General features: G+C 36.1%; 1 protein-coding gene and 1 long non-coding RNA gene across 2 annotated transcripts in view; one reads left to right on the forward strand and one right to left on the reverse strand.

Moving 5' to 3' along the window:
• LOC131536115 (adhesion G protein-coupled receptor E3-like) overlaps positions 1-18283 on the forward strand; it is a 218827-nt gene that overhangs the window by 43602 nt on the left and 156942 nt on the right. The window lies entirely within an intron of this gene.
• LOC131536179 (uncharacterized) lies at positions 960-5337 on the reverse strand. The gene is made up of 4 exons (XR_009269877.1): positions 5076-5337; positions 4902-4973; positions 3394-3428; positions 960-1805 (listed from the first exon to the last, which is right to left on the reverse strand). It is a non-coding gene; the product is annotated as an uncharacterized LOC131536179 (long non-coding RNA).

Here is an 18283-nt window from a genome sequence, read left to right on the forward strand (position 1 = left end):
TTTAGAGTCATCATCAGCAGCAAACCCAACTGAACTAGCCTCCAATGGAAACCGCATGTTAAAACCAGCGAGAAACTCATTTCTACATTGGTGAAGCCGACAGACACGAGTGACAACGTCAGTTTTACTCTTGCTGCTGTAGGTAAGTGAAGACACAATTATCACTGATGATGAAATACAGATTGTAAATGATATCAGAGACTTTATTTAGTCTAGACAGCAGCGGTGGGCCAGACAGCAGCAAATGCAGCTACAGTAACTGTTTAATTGTGCAGTGTTATAAACTTTTATAAGAGAGCAGGAAACACTGACCTTTGACATCAGTAACCAAAGATACAGGCAGTGTTTATGCTAATTAATCTTTCATTTGGTAGAAGCTTATCCCATTAGCTACTGACATGGACAGGTTGTGTCCTGAAAAAAAAATGAAAATACAAAATTAAACACGTTCACTTACAGTGAGAAGTCCATGGTTTGTGGAGACCTCAATGTGTTTTTTTAATATTTTCTGCCTTGAGCACAAAACAATAAACAGTCACAAGATACACAGCAAAATCCCTGGTGTTAAAGTGTTAGTTCACCCAAAAATGAAAATTAGCCCGTGTTTTACTCACCTTTGAAGCATCCCAGATAGCAAAAATCATTTGGGCCAGATCTGGTCCAGACCCATCAGACATTCTGGACCAGATCCGCATAACGGACTTGGGCCGGTGTCTTTTGGCACAACGGGCCAATACCGCATGGATCCGTTTTTTCCGGATCTGGACCAGAACTGGGCCAGCTCCAGACCAGATGCGGATTCCTTTATGGTGATTCGGCCCAAATGTGGGCAGGATCTGGTCCAGTACCATGCCGGATCTGGGCCAGCTCATTTTGTGTATTATATATATATGTATATCCTGTATAGGCCTTCATACACGCACACAAATAGGTTGTATACATATCTAGAATTCAAACACAATTTGTTTATTTGTACAGTGCTTTTCACAATACATATTCCAATGCAGCTTGACAGAAAATGCATTTAAAAAGAGTATTGCATTTAAAAGTTACAAATAAAAAGAGTAATGTCCATATGCCACAGTATTTGTACAGTTCCCAGATAATACAAATCATACAAGTAGATAATGACTATTTAAGTAGAAATGATAAATACCTTTAAAAGCAATGATTACAAGCATCTTACCCAGACAGCAAGGAGTGTCAGCCCAGATCCGGCCCACAACTGGCCCGCATGGATTTCACACGGGCCAGATGTGGACTGGATCTGGGCCAGAACTATGTTGCTGTCTGGGTACATAATACATAATTAAATATCTTTTTTTTTTTCCCTTAAGGTATAATATCAAGGTCTTGGACAACAAAAAGTTTAAAGAACTGATTTAGATGTACAGACAATTACTGTCCTGAACACTATTAAAACAATATTCACATTAAAACAATTTAATTACTACACAAAACATCTTTTACTACACTACATCTTTTCTTTTGATAATTTTTGCATCAAAAGCAAAATTAAAGTTAATTTAAAACTACCCCAAGTAGTATAAGTCTCTACTTCTAGTGCTTACTGTACATAATATTCACTAAGCTTAAAACAGTGTTACACAATGAGAATGAGAAGAATCTGAATAATTACCATAGGGAAATTTTATATCACAGGGAAAGGTCTTACAAATGTGTCACCGTTGTGTGCTTGAGTTGGTTCTAGTTGTTCGAGTCTTCTGCAATGCCGTTTTTGAGGTAAATGCAAGCCCTCCATCTGACTCCACAGCTTAAAGACAGTTCCCCCCTTTTCGTTGTCTCTAAAAAAAAAAAAATAAATAAATATTTTTAATATTAAAATATTAATATTAAATATATTATACACACACACACACACACACATACATACAGTACATATATACACAAACACACACATAAGGTCAAAAGTTTACATACACCTTGCAGAATCTGCAAAATGTTAATTATTTTACCAAAATAAGAGGGATAAGACATTTACATATTGTCCACAAGAGAAATTTTTTTTTGAATTTATAAAAATGACCCCGTTGTTTACATCCACTTGATTCTTAATACTGTGTTGTTCCCTGAATGATCCACAGCTGTGTGTTTTTGTTTAGTGATAGTTGCTCATGAGTCCCTTGTTTGTTCTGAACAGTTAAACTGTCTGCTGTTCTTCAGAAAAATCCTTCAGCTCCCACAAATGCTGTGCTTTTCCAACATTTTTGTGTATTTGAACACTTTCCAGCAGTGACTGTATGATTTTGAGATCCATCTTTTCACACTGAGGACAACTGAGGGACTCATATGCAACTATTACAGAAGGTTTAAACGCTCACTGATGCTTCAGAAGAAAAAAATAATGCATTAAGGGGGTGAAAACTTTTTGAATTTGAAGATCATTGTAAATTGAACTTATTTTGTCTTGTGGGAAACATGTAACCCAGACAGAAACATAGTGTTGGCCCAGATCCGGCCCACATCTGGCCCGCGTGAAATCCATGCAGGCCAGATGTGGGCCGGATCTGGGCCAACACAGCTTGTTGTCTGGGAAGTATCTTCTGTAGCTTCTGAAGGGCAGTACTAAATGAAAAAAATATTTAGGTAAAATAAGAAAAATGTACACCTTCATTCTGTTTAAAAGTTTTCACCCCCTTAATGTATCGTGTTTCCTTCTGGAGCATCAGTAAGCATTTTTCACTTCCAGTTCTTTTCCACATCATAAATGTTATCCATGGTTAGCATTTTTTAATTTTCCTGTAATCGAGTAATTTTGTCCTGCTTTGTGTGTAACAAAGATAATGTTCATTCTGCTTGCTGCCCATAGGTGTAAAGTATAATAACTGATATAACAGAGAAGAAAAGCAAGGGGAACCTGTGCCACCTGTTTTATATATTAAAAAATACACAACTAATTGCATATTACACAGATATGTTATGAATGTATTTGTTTCATTTAGTATTACAAAGCAAGGAAGGCAATGTTTAAGCCTTACACATAAGAGTCACGGTTTATTAACATGCTCCACTGTGGAAATTAGTGCATGGGACATCAGTGTCATACACACTTCCTTTAATCACCGACTTGAGATGAAAAAGGGTTTGTACCCAAATGACACACAGACTATAGCATTGCTAGAGGACTATGACTGTTATAACAGGTATATTGTTCAGGATGAGTGTGAAGTTATTTGAAGGAGCATTTCTCCAGAAAGCTGCAAGCCTCAATCGGCCCTAACAAACAGTATGTTTTGAACAGCACAAGTTGTAACATTATCAGGCACTTATTATTATCAATACTCAATTATAAATTGTGGCATTCAAATAGCTTGAATAACTCAAACTCCACTGAAAACTAAAAAAACAAACAAACAAAAAAAATGGACTCACCTTACTATTTGACAGTCCCGGCTCTCAGGTGGAACCTGAAATTGAAACAGATCGTTATATAGTGTTGCTGGACAATTTCTCAGTTAATTTACCCAATTAACATGGAGCATACTGTTAACAGAAATAAAAGCATATTTTGGCAAAGATTTTATAAATAAAAACCATACCAAACAATATAATGTAATACATGTATATCTCCTCAGTGCCCCTCTGTTTCTATCATTCAGTGTGGTTGAAAGCGTTCTGCCTGCTTATTCAAGGGGACCGGGCTCGTCAAAAGTTTGGAAACATTACTGTTTTTAATGTTCTTGAAATAAGTCTCTTATGCTTATCAAGCCAGCATTTATTTGATCAAAAATACAGAAAAAAAAAAAAATATTGTGAAGTATTAAAAATAATGAAATTAAATAAAATGGTTTTCTATTTTAATACACTTCAAAATATAATTTATTTCGGTGATCAAAGCTGAATTTTCAGCATCATTACTCGTCTTCAGTGTCACATGATCCTTCAGAAATCATTATAATATACTAATTTGATACTCCGTAGTTATCGATGTTGGAAACAGTTGTGCTGCTTAATTTTTTGGGAATCTGTGATAGTTTTTTCAGGATTTATTGATGAATAAAAAGTTAAAAAGAAAAGCATTTATTTATTCAGCTTTGCCATCACAGAAATAAATTATATTTTAATTACAATTTTAAAAGTAATTATCAGTTAAAATGTTTTTTATGAATATATTGTAAAACGTAATTTATTCCTGTGATCAAAGCTGTATTTTCAGCATCATTACTCGTCTTCAGTGTCACATGATCCTTCAGAAATAATTCTAATATTATTGTTTGCTGCTCAACCAACATTTCTGATTATTATCAGTTGAAAAACAGTTATGCTCCTTAATATATGCAGAAACCACGATATACAACCATTCACATGTTTGGTGTGTGTTATTTAATAGAAATGACTGTTTTTATTTAGCAAATAGGCATTAAATTGATAAAAGTAAAAACATTTATAATGAAGCAAAAATATATATTTCAAATAAATCATGTTCTTTTGAACTGTCTATTCATCAAAGAATCATAAAAATGTTTCCAGAAAATGTTAAGCAGCAAAAACTGTTTTTTTTTTTTTTTTACATCTAATAATAATAAGAAGAATCATTACTGATAACTGAGCACCAATATAAATCCAGCACTAAATCAACATGTTAGAATGATTTCTGAACGATCATGCACTGAAGACTGCAGTAATGATGCTGAAAATTCACAGGAATAAATTACATTTTAAAATATATTCAAATGATTTCACAATATTACTTTTTTAATTTTATTTTTGATCAAATAAATGCATGCAGCCTTGAGGGTTAGTACTTAAACATTAACACTGCTAGCCCACCATGACAGGCAGCAATCTTAAACATTAAATTTTAATGGAAGCAGTCAAAATTACTAAAGTTTAAATTAAGTAATTAAGTTAAAATTCGTTAATTACGTATAATTACAGACCTCTGGACCGTTTTCTTCATGTTAGCAAGTCCTCTGATCATAGGCCTAAGTGTTCGCCGGTCCAACACCGATCTAAGGAGCAATAAAAACACCAAACCTTTAAGTTATCGAGTACACAACATAATAAGAAATTAATTTGTTAGTAGAACAGTGTGATAACACGGTGTGACATACCTCGGTGAAGTTTTAACAGCGTGCAGTCCGTCTGCCTCGATCTTCTTGATGTCTTCTTCTACTAAGGTTTATTGGCGGTTGGCAAACAACTTTTTGGTGCATTACCGCCACCATCTGGTGTGAGTGTGGACCAGAATGTTGTGTGTAAGCATTGTTTAAAAAAAACTATATCCTTCCACTTAAATTGGTTTCTCTAAGATATTGAAACAGTATATTACAACACATTTTTTTTACTCTTTCCGCAAAATGCTAATCAAGCCAGCATTTATTTGATCAAAAATACAGAAAAAAACTGTAATATTTAGAAGTAAATATTAAATCCTTAATAAAACGTCCCTCACATGGCTCCGGGAGGTGAATAAATGCATTTTTGAAAGATAAATATCCATATTTCAAACGTAATAAACATTTTTAAAGATGTAATAAAGACGTTCAGGCAGATGACGTAGTTCGTATGCGTTGCGCACGTGCCTCTGGGAAATGTAGTAGCAAAGGAAACGTTTTATGCTTCTAATTCGTGACTGGTGTTTTGTTTTGTTCTCTCTCCGCACTCGTCAGTAATCACACAACGCCGACGTCCTGCGTCATCCACTTGAATGTCTTCCTTTAATATACGCCGGCTTTAAACGTATATGGACGTCATCTAATGCAGCGGCACTGCGCACGCAGTACGATCGCTGTATGACATCAAAGCACTTTACACAATCTGACATGGCTGCGGTTGGAATTGTACTGCTGGTTTCTCCTGAGGTTTTTTTCTCTTTTGCTGGGGACACTTAATTTCTAGCGATTTGATTGCACAGATACTATTTAAACTAAACTGAGCTAGACAATGAATGACATTTCTAAATTCAATAATGAAATGCCTTTAACTGAAAATTGAGAAAATTGAGTGTTTAATCTTACCATTATACATTACCTGACACTCTATCCTCCAATGTGACTTGACTTTTAGCTTTGTACATTTAGTTTAACTGCACTGTTAAAGAGGGTGATTTTTACCATTCAAATGAACTGTGTGCATGTATTTTAGACACTTACATTGTTCTTGCTCCATCCATGCAATAATTCTATCAACCCTATTTTCTAACCCTGTCGTCATGTGACACACAGCAGCCACAACAGCACTTATGTTTTATTTATTTTTTCATTTTTATTCGAAACATTCACAAACGCATTAACTATATCATGAAATATCTTGATTCTCACCTTTAGAAGATATTATGTTGATAGTGGGCGATGGTCAAAGTAACCTAATAATGTAATCTATTAACTATATGCATAAAAACCTGTCTGTTTATGGGTGTCATGCCATAACATATGTTTAATACGACTGACTTTATATTTAATGTGAATTTAACATTGAAAGTTAATGTGAATAAAAACATTGCAAGTTATGCTACTAATCATAACACTTTCATTGTACAGAAAGAGAGCAAAGAACAATTACATTATCAAAGAACATTTTCACCGACAGTCTAGTTCAAGCACTCTCAAAAACTCCCATTAAAATCACTGAAGCTGTTTACACTATGAAATCAGTATCTTACAGATTCGTACACACATTTGCACTTCGTTGTTTCTGACGAGAGAATTCGCCAGAAAGAGGTATTCAGTGAGTGAGTGAGTGAAGAAAACACCAGCATTTTAGAGATGACTCATCTGAATGCCTCTGATTGGTCATTGGATTCATAAGCTCAACAGCATTGCGTGTGATTGGTTATAATGAGCAGCGCTGTAAAAACGTGTTTGTATCTGGCTCAGCACCAGAACAGTGAACACAGATTTTAATTTAGCAGCTGATGATATGCACTGAACGTTCTAATCACGCCGGTGTGACTGTATCAAATATTTTTTTTAAATATTAATCGGCTATTTTTTGTCTTTTGGAAGCTGCATTCAAAATCCACTTGGCTCAAAAATCTGAGGGCGCACGTGACGCCTCTGCACCCGAGTCAGACCTTTCTGTTATTGGCTGAAGCACAGGGCTCCACCCCAGAAGTTTGAAAAGTGCCCGTCAAACGCCGACATGCTCTGTTTCTCCATCGACGCCTCCTTTGTCTATTTTATTTTAATTATTATTTTTTTTTGTACTTTGTACTTTTGGTGAAAAATAAATGTAGAAAAGTTGAATACTTTAGTTTTATTTTACTCAAGTAAAAGTAAACGTACCACAATTTAATTATACTCAAGAAAGTATAAAAATTTAAAAATGTACTCAAGTATTGTAACAAGTATTTGTAATTAGTTACTTTCCACCTCTACCGCAGAGATAAAATGGGCTTTGGTCAAAGTCATTGTGCACATGAAGTACAGGAAAGAGACAGCGATGATTCTGTTGACACATTCACACTGGGTTGCATCAATGAATATATAAGGAAAGCGAACAGTCAAAATCTAACTAAAGTGCATCCATATGCAGTTGACATGCAAATTGATGGGCACAATGTGAAGCTAGGGGCTGATTAGCAAAATTAAAATTATCGTGGGAAGTTTTGCAGATTCAGACTGAAGATGATTTATTGCAGAGGGTAATAAAATGGGTTTTTAAAGAGGAACTGGGGACATTGAGAGGAGTGCAAGCAAAAATTCATGTTTCTCCAGAGGCAGTGCCTAGATTTTTCCGCCCCAAATCAGTGCCCTGTGCATTGCGCTCAAAAGATGATGAGGAGTTAAATTGTCTACAAAAGGAGCATGTAATCCATCCTCTAAATTACTCTGAGACCAGTAGTTCCAATTCTGAAGACTGATGACTCCATAAGACTCTGTAAAGTCAAGTCAAGACACATTTATTTATATAGCACTTTTAACAATACGGATTGTGTCAAAGCAGCTTTACAGTATTAAATAGGAAAAATTGTGTGTCATAATGCAAAGGGACAATAGTAAACACTCAATTTTCAGTTAAAGTCAGTTCATCATTGATTCAGTGATGTCATCATCCAGCTCAGTTCAGTTCAAATAGTATCTGTGCAATCAAGTTGACAATATCGCTGGAAATGAAGTGTCCCCAACTAAGCAAGCCAGAGGCAACAGCAGCAAGGAACCAAAACTCCATTGGTGACAGAATGGAGAAAAAACCTTGGGAGAAACCAGTCTCAGTCTGGGGGCCAGTTCTCCTCTGGCCAGATGAACCAGCAAAGTCAGATTGTGCAGAGGACTCATCTGGTTCCCGAGGTCTTGTCCCGATGGACGTCTAGGTGACGTGGTCTTCACAGGGGATCTGTCTCTGGAGCTCATCTAGTTGTCCTGGTCTCCGCTGACATTCAGTGCTGTAGAGGTCGTCTCTAGGTGCTGATCCACCGTCTGGACTGGATCAGCTGTGGCGATTATAAGTTGACCTTTAATCGAGTAGCATACTTACATCAGTACCCAATAGCTCGCCTGGAAAAACTGTGCAGCACTTTGTCTGGAGGTAAAAAGTTCTCTAAATTGGACCCGTGTCACGGCTACAAGCAGGTGGTGGTTGACTAGGAGTCTCAAAAGTATTTGACAATAAATACTCAACAAGGTCTGTTTACATTTCAGAGGTTACCTTTTGGAGTGGTGTCAGCTCCTGCCATTTTCCAAAAAATAATGGAGGGATTGGTGCAGGGAATTCCCAAAGTAGCCATTTATCTGAACGATATCTTGATAAAAGGCGTGGATACTGCAGACCATTTAGAGAACCTGGGGGCAGTGCAGAAAAGGCTGAAAGATGCAGGGTTGAGACTCGAGAAAGAAATGTGTGTTCTTGCAAGATGACATTGAGTATCTAGGACATAGAGTGAACGTGCACGGTCTTCAACCTGTGGGAAGGAAAGTGATGGCTATAGTAGAGGCTAATGTGTCATAAATAAAGGCCAACTTGGGGTTATTAAACTACGATAGAAAATTTCTCCAGAATTTAGCAACTTGCCTGGCCTCGCTGTACGAGCTTTTGAAAAAAGGCAGGTGCTGGGAGTGGATGACAGAACAGGAAGAGGCTTTTCAACATTTAATGAAGCTGCTGCAATCTGCGAACGTTCTGGTACATTATTCGGCAGATAAAGAACTGGTATTAGCATGTGATGCATCGCCCTACGAGGTAGGGGCTGTGTTTTCCCACAGATTAGAAGATGGAAGCGATTGACCAATAAGTTTCATGTCACACACTCTGTCAGGCGCAGAGAAAAGCTGGATAAAGAGGGGCTTGCAGGAGTTTGGAATACAGAAGTTCCACAAATACCAGTAAAGGAGACCCTTTACTATCTGCACAGATCACAAACCATTGATTTTACTCTTTAACGAGAAGACAATGGACCTTGTTTTGCTTCATTCATGAAAAAGAATGGAATTCAGAAGAAGAGAACAGCACCCTTCTTTGAATGTGTTAGCGGAAAGTGTCATGCAGCCTTTCAAAAATGTTCTCAAGAAAATGTAAAGAGAAACTTTGGAGACTAGAGTGATTAAGTTACCGGTTAGTTTTAGGATTACTTAGGGAGAGTGGCTTCTCCGTCACTGGTGTCACTGTCCATAAGGAAGTCGGCCAGAGAAAAACATGAAACAGGTTATCTGAAAGACTTTGTTAGATAATTCAATATAAATTTATAATATATATATATATTATTTTATTTATTTTTTTGTCCTTTTAGTGTACAGTACAAGGTACATATACTTTTTTTCTGTGGGGGGGCGTTGGCTTTTGAGGGTGAAGAGGTGTAGTAGACAGAGTACAATTCTAGTAGTTCCCGTTGTTACCGCCAGGGGGTTCATATAATGCAGCTGTTGGGAAAATCGCCTGTTGTTGAAGAGGAACGTTGTGTGCTGCTGTGTAGTCAGACTGTGTTGTTTATACTGTATGCACAGATAGTTATTAGTAAAAACGACCATACTTCAGTCCTGCCTTCAGTGGGATTTTTCATGCCAAGTTACCACAGAAAGAAAGGTTAAAAGCAAACATGATCAGGTGATGCAGATTATGTATTGATGAAGACATAATCATCTGATTGACTGATCTTGTTCAGACTCTCATCTCTGATTATATGGGTGATGTTTTATTGAATTATAGTAGCTCTATAACACTACAGCATGAGATCCAGCACACTATTAACTTTAAGATCTGATTTTTGACCTGCAGATGACCTACACAGCAAAACCCCCAGTGTTAATTTAACACTCTGAGTGTGGACTCACTGGACTCATATAAACACTGAAGCAGTGTTAAAAGTAACTCTGAAGCAGTGTTAAAGTGAATGAGATAATTAGGTGATTAAGTGAGTGATGATTGACCATTATTGAAGACAGCTGATGTTAACAAGCAGAATCACCAAAGGAGAAAATCTAAATTTGTATGTCACCATTATAGTGGTCTGTGTTTGCATTAGTTGGGATTTTGACCCTTGACTTTTTAATTTTAAATTTTGTTTGGCTGCTGTAACTGAGTTATAACAGCCAGACAAGCCAAGAGCAAAGGTCATCAGGTGGTGATGATTATGTTTTAACATAATCATTGTTTGACATGAGTCATTGAGCTTATTTAGAGTCTGGTCTCTGCGTTATATTAACTTTATTGGTTGCAACAGCTCTGTGAAAGATACTGTAATTTCTATACATTTTGTAGTGGTTTCTTGCAAGCTGTTCTGATGGAAAAAAAAAAAAAAAAAGTGTTTGCTTTAGGCAGACACAGACATCAAGAATCAGCGTATGAATCTCAACTACGGTGTAGTAAGAATAAAAAGTTACAAAGACAATTCAGCTCAATGTATTCATGCCGCAATGCATGATGGGAGCCAATGATTAATTTTTATTGGCTACAACATGCTTTTTTGATGGTCACCATTGTTGTGATTCTCATGCTGATTCTTGATGTCTGTGTGTGTAAATTAAAGTTTTTTTTTTTTTAATTTATGTAGGAGACATTGTGTGATTATGCCAAAAATGCCAGATCTTGTATTTTTCTCCTTGTTTACCTAATCATTAAAGAAAATCTAACTCAGGTATTCAGATCACTACATGATGACTAGTTCAAAACATAATCAACACCACATGATCATCTTTTCTCTGGTTTGTCTGGCTGTTATAATTCAATTATAACAAACAAAACCTAATGTTAAAAATTTAAGGGTAAAGATCCCAACTAATGCAAACACAGACCACTATAATGGTGACATACAAATTTAGATTTTCTCCTTTGGTGATTCTGCTTGTTAACATCAGCTGTCTTCAATAATGGTCAATCATCACTCACTTAATCACCTAATTATCTCATTCACTTTAACACTGCTTCAGAGTTACTTTTAACACTGCTTCAGTGTTTATATGAGTCCAGTGAGTCCACACTCAGAGTGTTAAATTAACACTGGGGGTTTTGCTGTGTACAGTACACTGTATACTCAAGTGCTTCAGCTCTTAATTTGAGGTCCAAATGTCCCTAAAATCAAAACATCTAAGCACTTTTTTACATATACATTTATTCAGATAGCAGATTAAAGTAAACCTGAAGAGTTCAAACTTAATCAGATTAAAAACCCAACAATAATAAATGACCATTTTATTTATTTATTTATTATTATTATTATTATTATTCAAAGTAAATGATTGAATTAAATAGCACATAACTGCTTGCTTGTGTTTGAACAGAGGGTCAAGTCTTCGTGGTTGGACCAAATGTCATCTTAAATAAAATCCCTCAGCTTGACACGACAAACTCTTCTGTGGACATCGATCTCATTGGGATCGCCAAGAACAACAATGGAAGTATGTCAAATGTTTCTATTTAAAAAAAGATAAAGCATACCTTTACCACTAAACCACATTTACTTACTTTTTTGATTGCTGTTGTTATTTTAACATAAAGCATTAATGTAAGTTTGTTTTTCTGTTTCTGTCTCACAGGATCAGCTGCTGTGGCTTTCATGAGCTACAACACGATGGAGAATCTACTGAAGCCAGACTTCTTCAACACATCAAATGACACGATTAAAACCATGATGTCCACTGTGATCTCAGCTACTCTTCCCAAAACCACCAACACTAAACTCACCAAACCAGTCAACTTCACCTTCAGACACATCAGAGTGAGAGACTGAAACGTGTTTTTGTCCAACCTGAGCACTGATGAACATCTAAAAACATCTAATATTCAATGTTCTGATATTTTCTTTAAGTTAGTTCTTCTTCTTGCAGGAGTTTGATCCCAGCGGTTCTCTGTCCTGTGTGTACTGGAATATCAGCGAGTGGATTGTAGATGGTTGTTCTGTTTTAAAGACCAATAGCAGTTACACTGTGTGTTCCTGTGTTCATCTGTCCACATTCGCTCTCATCATGCAAACCAGCCGCCCACCAGAGGTACAGAACATTTCTAGTGAACACTGAAGAGCAGCACAGATGTGGCACTCATGTTCTCTGACATGTTTTCTCAGAGCGACCCACTGCTGGAGCTGTTGAATTTGGTTTGTGTGATCGTGGAGCTGGTGTTCTTCACTTTGGCCCTGTTGACCTTTGCCCTTTGTCAGTGGAGTCCTGGAGTGAGTAATGTGGCTCGAATCAACATCTGCATCAGTCTTCTGCTGGCTCACCTTCTGTTCCTGCTCACACAGCAGTTCCTGAGCCTCATACAACCTCTGCAGGTGAGAATGATGGAGCCCTACAGCTCAGCACAGCCTCACTGAGAATCATCATAACCGTCTCTCATGGTCTCCAGGTGTTGTGTGGCGTGATCGCAGGCCTTCTGCACTTCCTCTTTCTCTCCGGCTTTGTGTGGATGTTCATTGAAGCTGTGCTGCTCTTCATCTGTGTGAAGAACCTATCAAAGATCAGCTCCAAAAAGAGGGAGGTGCTTAGCAGTGGCTTCCTGTGTGTGATTGGATATGTGGTTGCTCTGGTTGTGGTGTGTGTGTCTGTCGGTCTGGTTCCTGACGGCTACGGCGGCGAACAGTGAGTTGTTGTTTTAAAGATAATTTGATTAAAAGGAAATAAAGCAGCTCTGTGCTTTTGTGACTTTTATCACTTTGTGACTTAATTTTAGGCTGTATCAGCATCACATACAAAATTAAAATCTAAGATTTCACCAGTCAACACCTGAAATGTCTTTCTGACAAATGCATTCAGTTGTTATATTGATTTTTCTCTAAACAGCTGCTGGATTAAATTGGATAAAGGCTTCATCTGGAGTTTTCTGGGTCCTGTTTGCGTCATACTAGCAGTAAACACATTTATCATGACATTTATTTATATTAAAAGGAAAGCAAGTTGATTAATTACTCTTTTACTTTTCAGTCAAACACACTTCTCTTCATCAAGATCTTCATCAGTCTGAACTCAACTCTCAAAAGTCTCAACGCTGAAGTTTCACAGATGAAACAAACAAAGTAACATTATTATTTAATCAGTCTGTTGAAAACCACATAGTCAATAAAAGACACATTAACTCTTTCTTTCTCTGTTTCTCTGCAGGATAATGGTGTTTAAAACACTGGCTCAGTTTGTGGTTCTTGGTTGCCCCTGGATTCTGGGTTTCTTCACTAATGGCAGTAAGGTGCTGGAGATCCTCTTCCTGATCTTGAACTCCCAGCAGGGAACCTTCATCTTCCTGGTCTACTGTGTCCTCAATCATGAGGTCAGACTTTACTCAGTTTGCATGTGTAATCTGGATGTTTTCACTGAGGTCCTGGTGCCGGATTCACAAAACATTCTTAAGAAGAAATTTCTTCTTAACTGTCATTTTCTTCTTATTTTTTTAACTTAAGAAAAGTTAAGAACATTTTGTATTCCCAAAAATTCTTCTTAAGAATATTCTTATCTTTTTTCATAAGATTGTTCTTAAGACAAAACTTAAGAAGAATTCAAATTCTTGAAAAGAATCTTCATAAATAACTTCTTAAATTCAGGACAGCCCCAGACTTGTATTGAATTCCAAACAGTAAGAAATATTTAATAAATGAATTGGGTTATTTCAAATTAATTGTTATATTTAAGCATTACAACAACATTAGCTACATATAATACATAGATAATACATAGTAGGACTATTAATAGGGATGTGCGTGAGTTTTCTGAAGTGACAGCGATGAAAATGTAAACAATGATCGGTCATGATTAGTCTATGTGTGACACTACTTTTTGACTTCAAAACTCAGTAGCAACTCTACAAAAACAAGTCAGATATAGGGAGCTTTAATTGGACGCTTTTATTTTAGCTTATAAATAGGACATAATCTTTGGCAGTACAGCGCATATGAATGCGCCAATACACACGTGCTGTAGCAGCACGGACACATACTGGAAGCGTTCACTACTGTAAATGCTCGACATTCCAATAAAGCTTTGATTATGCTGACTGGAATTTTTACTGAGAATGCAGTTTAAATTTAACATAGCCGAAATAAAATGAAATATAGCCTAAGTAATAGACCATAATTACAAATACTAGGCTATATAGTGTTTTGTTGAGGAATTAATCATTCACGTAATTTAATTTGTAAATGAAAACACAACACGCTCATTTATCATCACACATGGGCATAAATACAATCATAAAGTCAAAACTTTATTGGCATAATTGTAATTGGCATAAAAGATATTCTGAAGAATGTGGGAAACAGAGCAGTTCTGGGGCACCATTGACTTCCATAGTATATTATTTTCCTACTATGGAAGTCAATGGTGCCCCAAAACAGCCTGGTTACAAACTTTCTTCAAAATATCTTCCTTTGTGTTCAGCAGAACAAAGACATTCATACAGGTTTGGAACTACTTGAGGGTGAGAAAATAATGACAGAATTTTCATTTTTGGGTGAAATATCCCTTTAAGAACATTCTTATGAACATTGAATTTATCTTAAGAAATGTCTTAACTTATTTCTTAAGAAGATATTCGTGAATCTGGTGTTGTGCCCACTTCCCAATTCTGACCCCCTGCCAGATTATTACCCCCCTAGTATTGGTAGGTTTAATGTTAGGTGTGGGGGAGGGGTTAGGAATAGGGGTGGGGTTAGGATTAGGCAATCAGATAGCGATTTCAATGAGAGGGGTAATAATTTGGCAGGGGGTCGAAAATGGGCACAACACTGGCCCCAGGTCTTAGTTTGGTAATCCATGACTTTTAGAAAAGATTGTCAGAGGCAGTTTGTTTAAACTGTTACTCTTCCATTTCCTTCTTATGATGCAATGTTCAAATGAGCCAAAATTATTCAAACTCCAACTGTCAAAAATTCAAATTTCAACCGACAGAGAATGCCTTTGATCTCCAAGCTTTTAAAACTACTTCAAGAATTTAGACTGTTTTTTTCAAGATAACATCATGATTTATTTTTTTATTTTTCTTTCTTTCTAACATTCTAACTTTTATGGAAGAAAAGGAAAGCATGAATATTTATTTCTAAAAATGCAGATCTAGTATCTAAAAGCCACTTTTTCTTACCTGTTTATTCCAAACAAACTTTGTGGTTCTTGAGTTTCAGAGATTAAATTGATCTCATGAAGTCACTCAGCTCCTCTCGTCTCATTCGTGTCCAGGTCAGGCAGCAGTACATGAAGTGCTTCAGATGTCTTTGCTGTGTCAAACAACACTGAGGACCACAGCATCATGTTCAGGAAGTAATAAATACTGCTCAGGTGCCATTAATATACAGCTGATTTTATATAACATAATCTATGTTTTTGTATGATAAATGTTATAGTCTCAGATCCTTTCTGCAAATGAAAGAAAAATGTTATCCGAGTGTCTTATTTTATAGCTGTTAACACTAATGATGTAGAGCTGTTTCACTGCTGAACTGTTTTATTTAGTCTTCTTTTGTTCTTACCAGGTAGTGGATATGTTGTTTTAATAATATGTCATTATATGACGCATTGAGTAGGAATTTGGACTCTCAATTAATATATTGTTTAATCTTAATAATTACATGATTTGCTCATTAATTCATATAATTAGTCGCAAATGATTATGTAGCAATATTTTGTGAGAAAATGCCCAAAATAAACAATTAAAAGATTAATTATCCTTTTAGACAGTGACGAAGACAACACAAAAAAAGTGGCCTTTCAAAACGTTAATGTTGTATGTTTTAATTCTATGACTCTCCTCATTAATTCAGCCCATTCTTGCATTCGGTCTGGAATATGTTTCTAACCCCTGCATCACATTGTTATTAAGTGATAGTTCACCCAAAAATTAAGATTCTCATGTCGTCCCAGATGTTTATGACTTTCTTTCTTCAGATGCAAAGATTTTTAGTCCGTGTAATGCAAGGGGACAGGACCACTATAGAAACAACACAAAGTGAACACGACGGTCAAGTTAAACATATTAGTATTTGTAATTTTCTTTCATATGCCTACCGTTTCACTTAAGATGACACTGATTCATTAACGGGTTGTATGAGTTACTGTCATATTCACTTTGTGTCGTTTTTGAAGTGTAATTTGTGGAAGTCCCATACTTGTCTTATTATACGAAGAGAGATGATTTAGTTTAGATGATTTAGATCTTAGTTTGTGTTCATCTGATAAATAAAAGTCATATTTATATATGGGATGGCATGAGGGTGGAAAGGATGGTTTTCTTTTAATACCTTTCCCTGCAATTTCTTTTTGTGTGTGTGTGTGTGTGTGTGTGTGTGTGTTCCGCTGTGCTGCATTTTAATTGTTATTTTAATTTTAATTGCATGTTGCTTTTGTTCGGGTCACTTTTGGGTTTTTCCTGTATTATTTGAATGCATTTCTGTTAGAAAATGTTAATAAACAAAATAATAAACAATGCTGAAGACAGAGCCGGACTGGGATGCAATTTCAATTTCCAAAATGGTACCTTTTGGGGCACAACAGCTTGTCACTGGAGCAGTATTTGTCCATATTTTAAAGCTTTATATTCTGCATTTCCATTTTGCTCCTCTCATCCTTTCTTCACTTAGGATTTTATGAATTTCATGCCTCAACTTTCTTTCTATTCTCTTTTTCCTTTCTTGCATCTCAGACTTGAAGTTCCTGACTGCAGTCTCATTTGTTTTCTAAAAAAGTTCATTAGAATCAGAATCAGAATGAGCTTTTATTGCCAGGTATGTTTACACATACGAGGAATTTGTTTTTGTGACAGAAGCTTCCACAGTGCGACAGAATGACAGCGACAGGACAAAAAACACAGATAACCTGTGAATGTCAATTTATTTAATGAATTTGAGTATAATTACTGAAGGTTAAATGTCGGCCCACTTTATCTAACACATTCAGCCAAAGTGGGCCAGCGATATTTATTTTTTTACATTTTGTTCTTTGCATTTTATTCCCTGTTAACTGTGGAAACAAAAACAGCAGGAACTGTCCCAATAATATTTGTTTCAATTTAGTGAGCAACCTTATAAATAAATAAATGAAAATCTTATGTCAAAGGGTTTTCTACCTTTCACCATGACACAGAGGTGTGGCCACACCCACCAGTGTCAAATTGCATCAACCAAAACTATTTTATAATTTATAGAAATAGTGTCCCTTTAATTAAGAACCATTGAAATGCTCTGAAAGCACAAACTCACTGAGCACAGTACAATCAAGCTGAAATGGCCTACTTTAACTGAATTCTTTAACAATTTTTTATTATTAAAAATAAATTCACCTAAATTTTAAACCCCGTCTGCTCCTTATATCATCAAAGCTTTTGTACATTAAATATCACAAAACACCACCCATTGGCTGTTTATTATATCCAGTACCAGCAAGTAAAACACATGCAGCAGTATCTGGCCGTGGCACCCAGAGAAATGTGATGAGGCTTTTCTCTGTAAACAGAAGCAGAGAGTAATCAGTGAATTTCAAGTTAAAATATTTTAACACCATAAAGATGAAATGGCCTCCGTAAATGTGATAAATATGAGCTCAAATAAATAAAGAAATATCAATAAAACATTATTTCTATTAAAGAAAATTGTCTGTTGGATATGTGATGTGTTTTGATTGGATGGTTAATTGTTTTGTGAAAGTTGACCTTATGAAGAAATTGTAAATAAGACATCCAAAATAGTTAAGCTCAATTCTGCATTTGAAGCACTGTAATTACATAGTTAATTAAAAGAGAGCGGTGGAAAGCAATATTACAGTGTCAGGGTTTGAGAAAACCCGCCTTCAAGATTGTCATCTAGTGTAGTGTAGCGCCATCTAGTGTTCACACTTAAAATACACACGAACAGAGCAAGTCATACAACTCTGTATATCGAGGGGTGAGAACATTAAGTGACATTTTTGGTGAAATGGAT

This window comes from Onychostoma macrolepis, chromosome 01, assembly GCF_012432095.1.
Source record: "Onychostoma macrolepis isolate SWU-2019 chromosome 01, ASM1243209v1, whole genome shotgun sequence".
Taxonomy (NCBI): domain Eukaryota; kingdom Metazoa; phylum Chordata; class Actinopteri; order Cypriniformes; family Cyprinidae; genus Onychostoma; species Onychostoma macrolepis.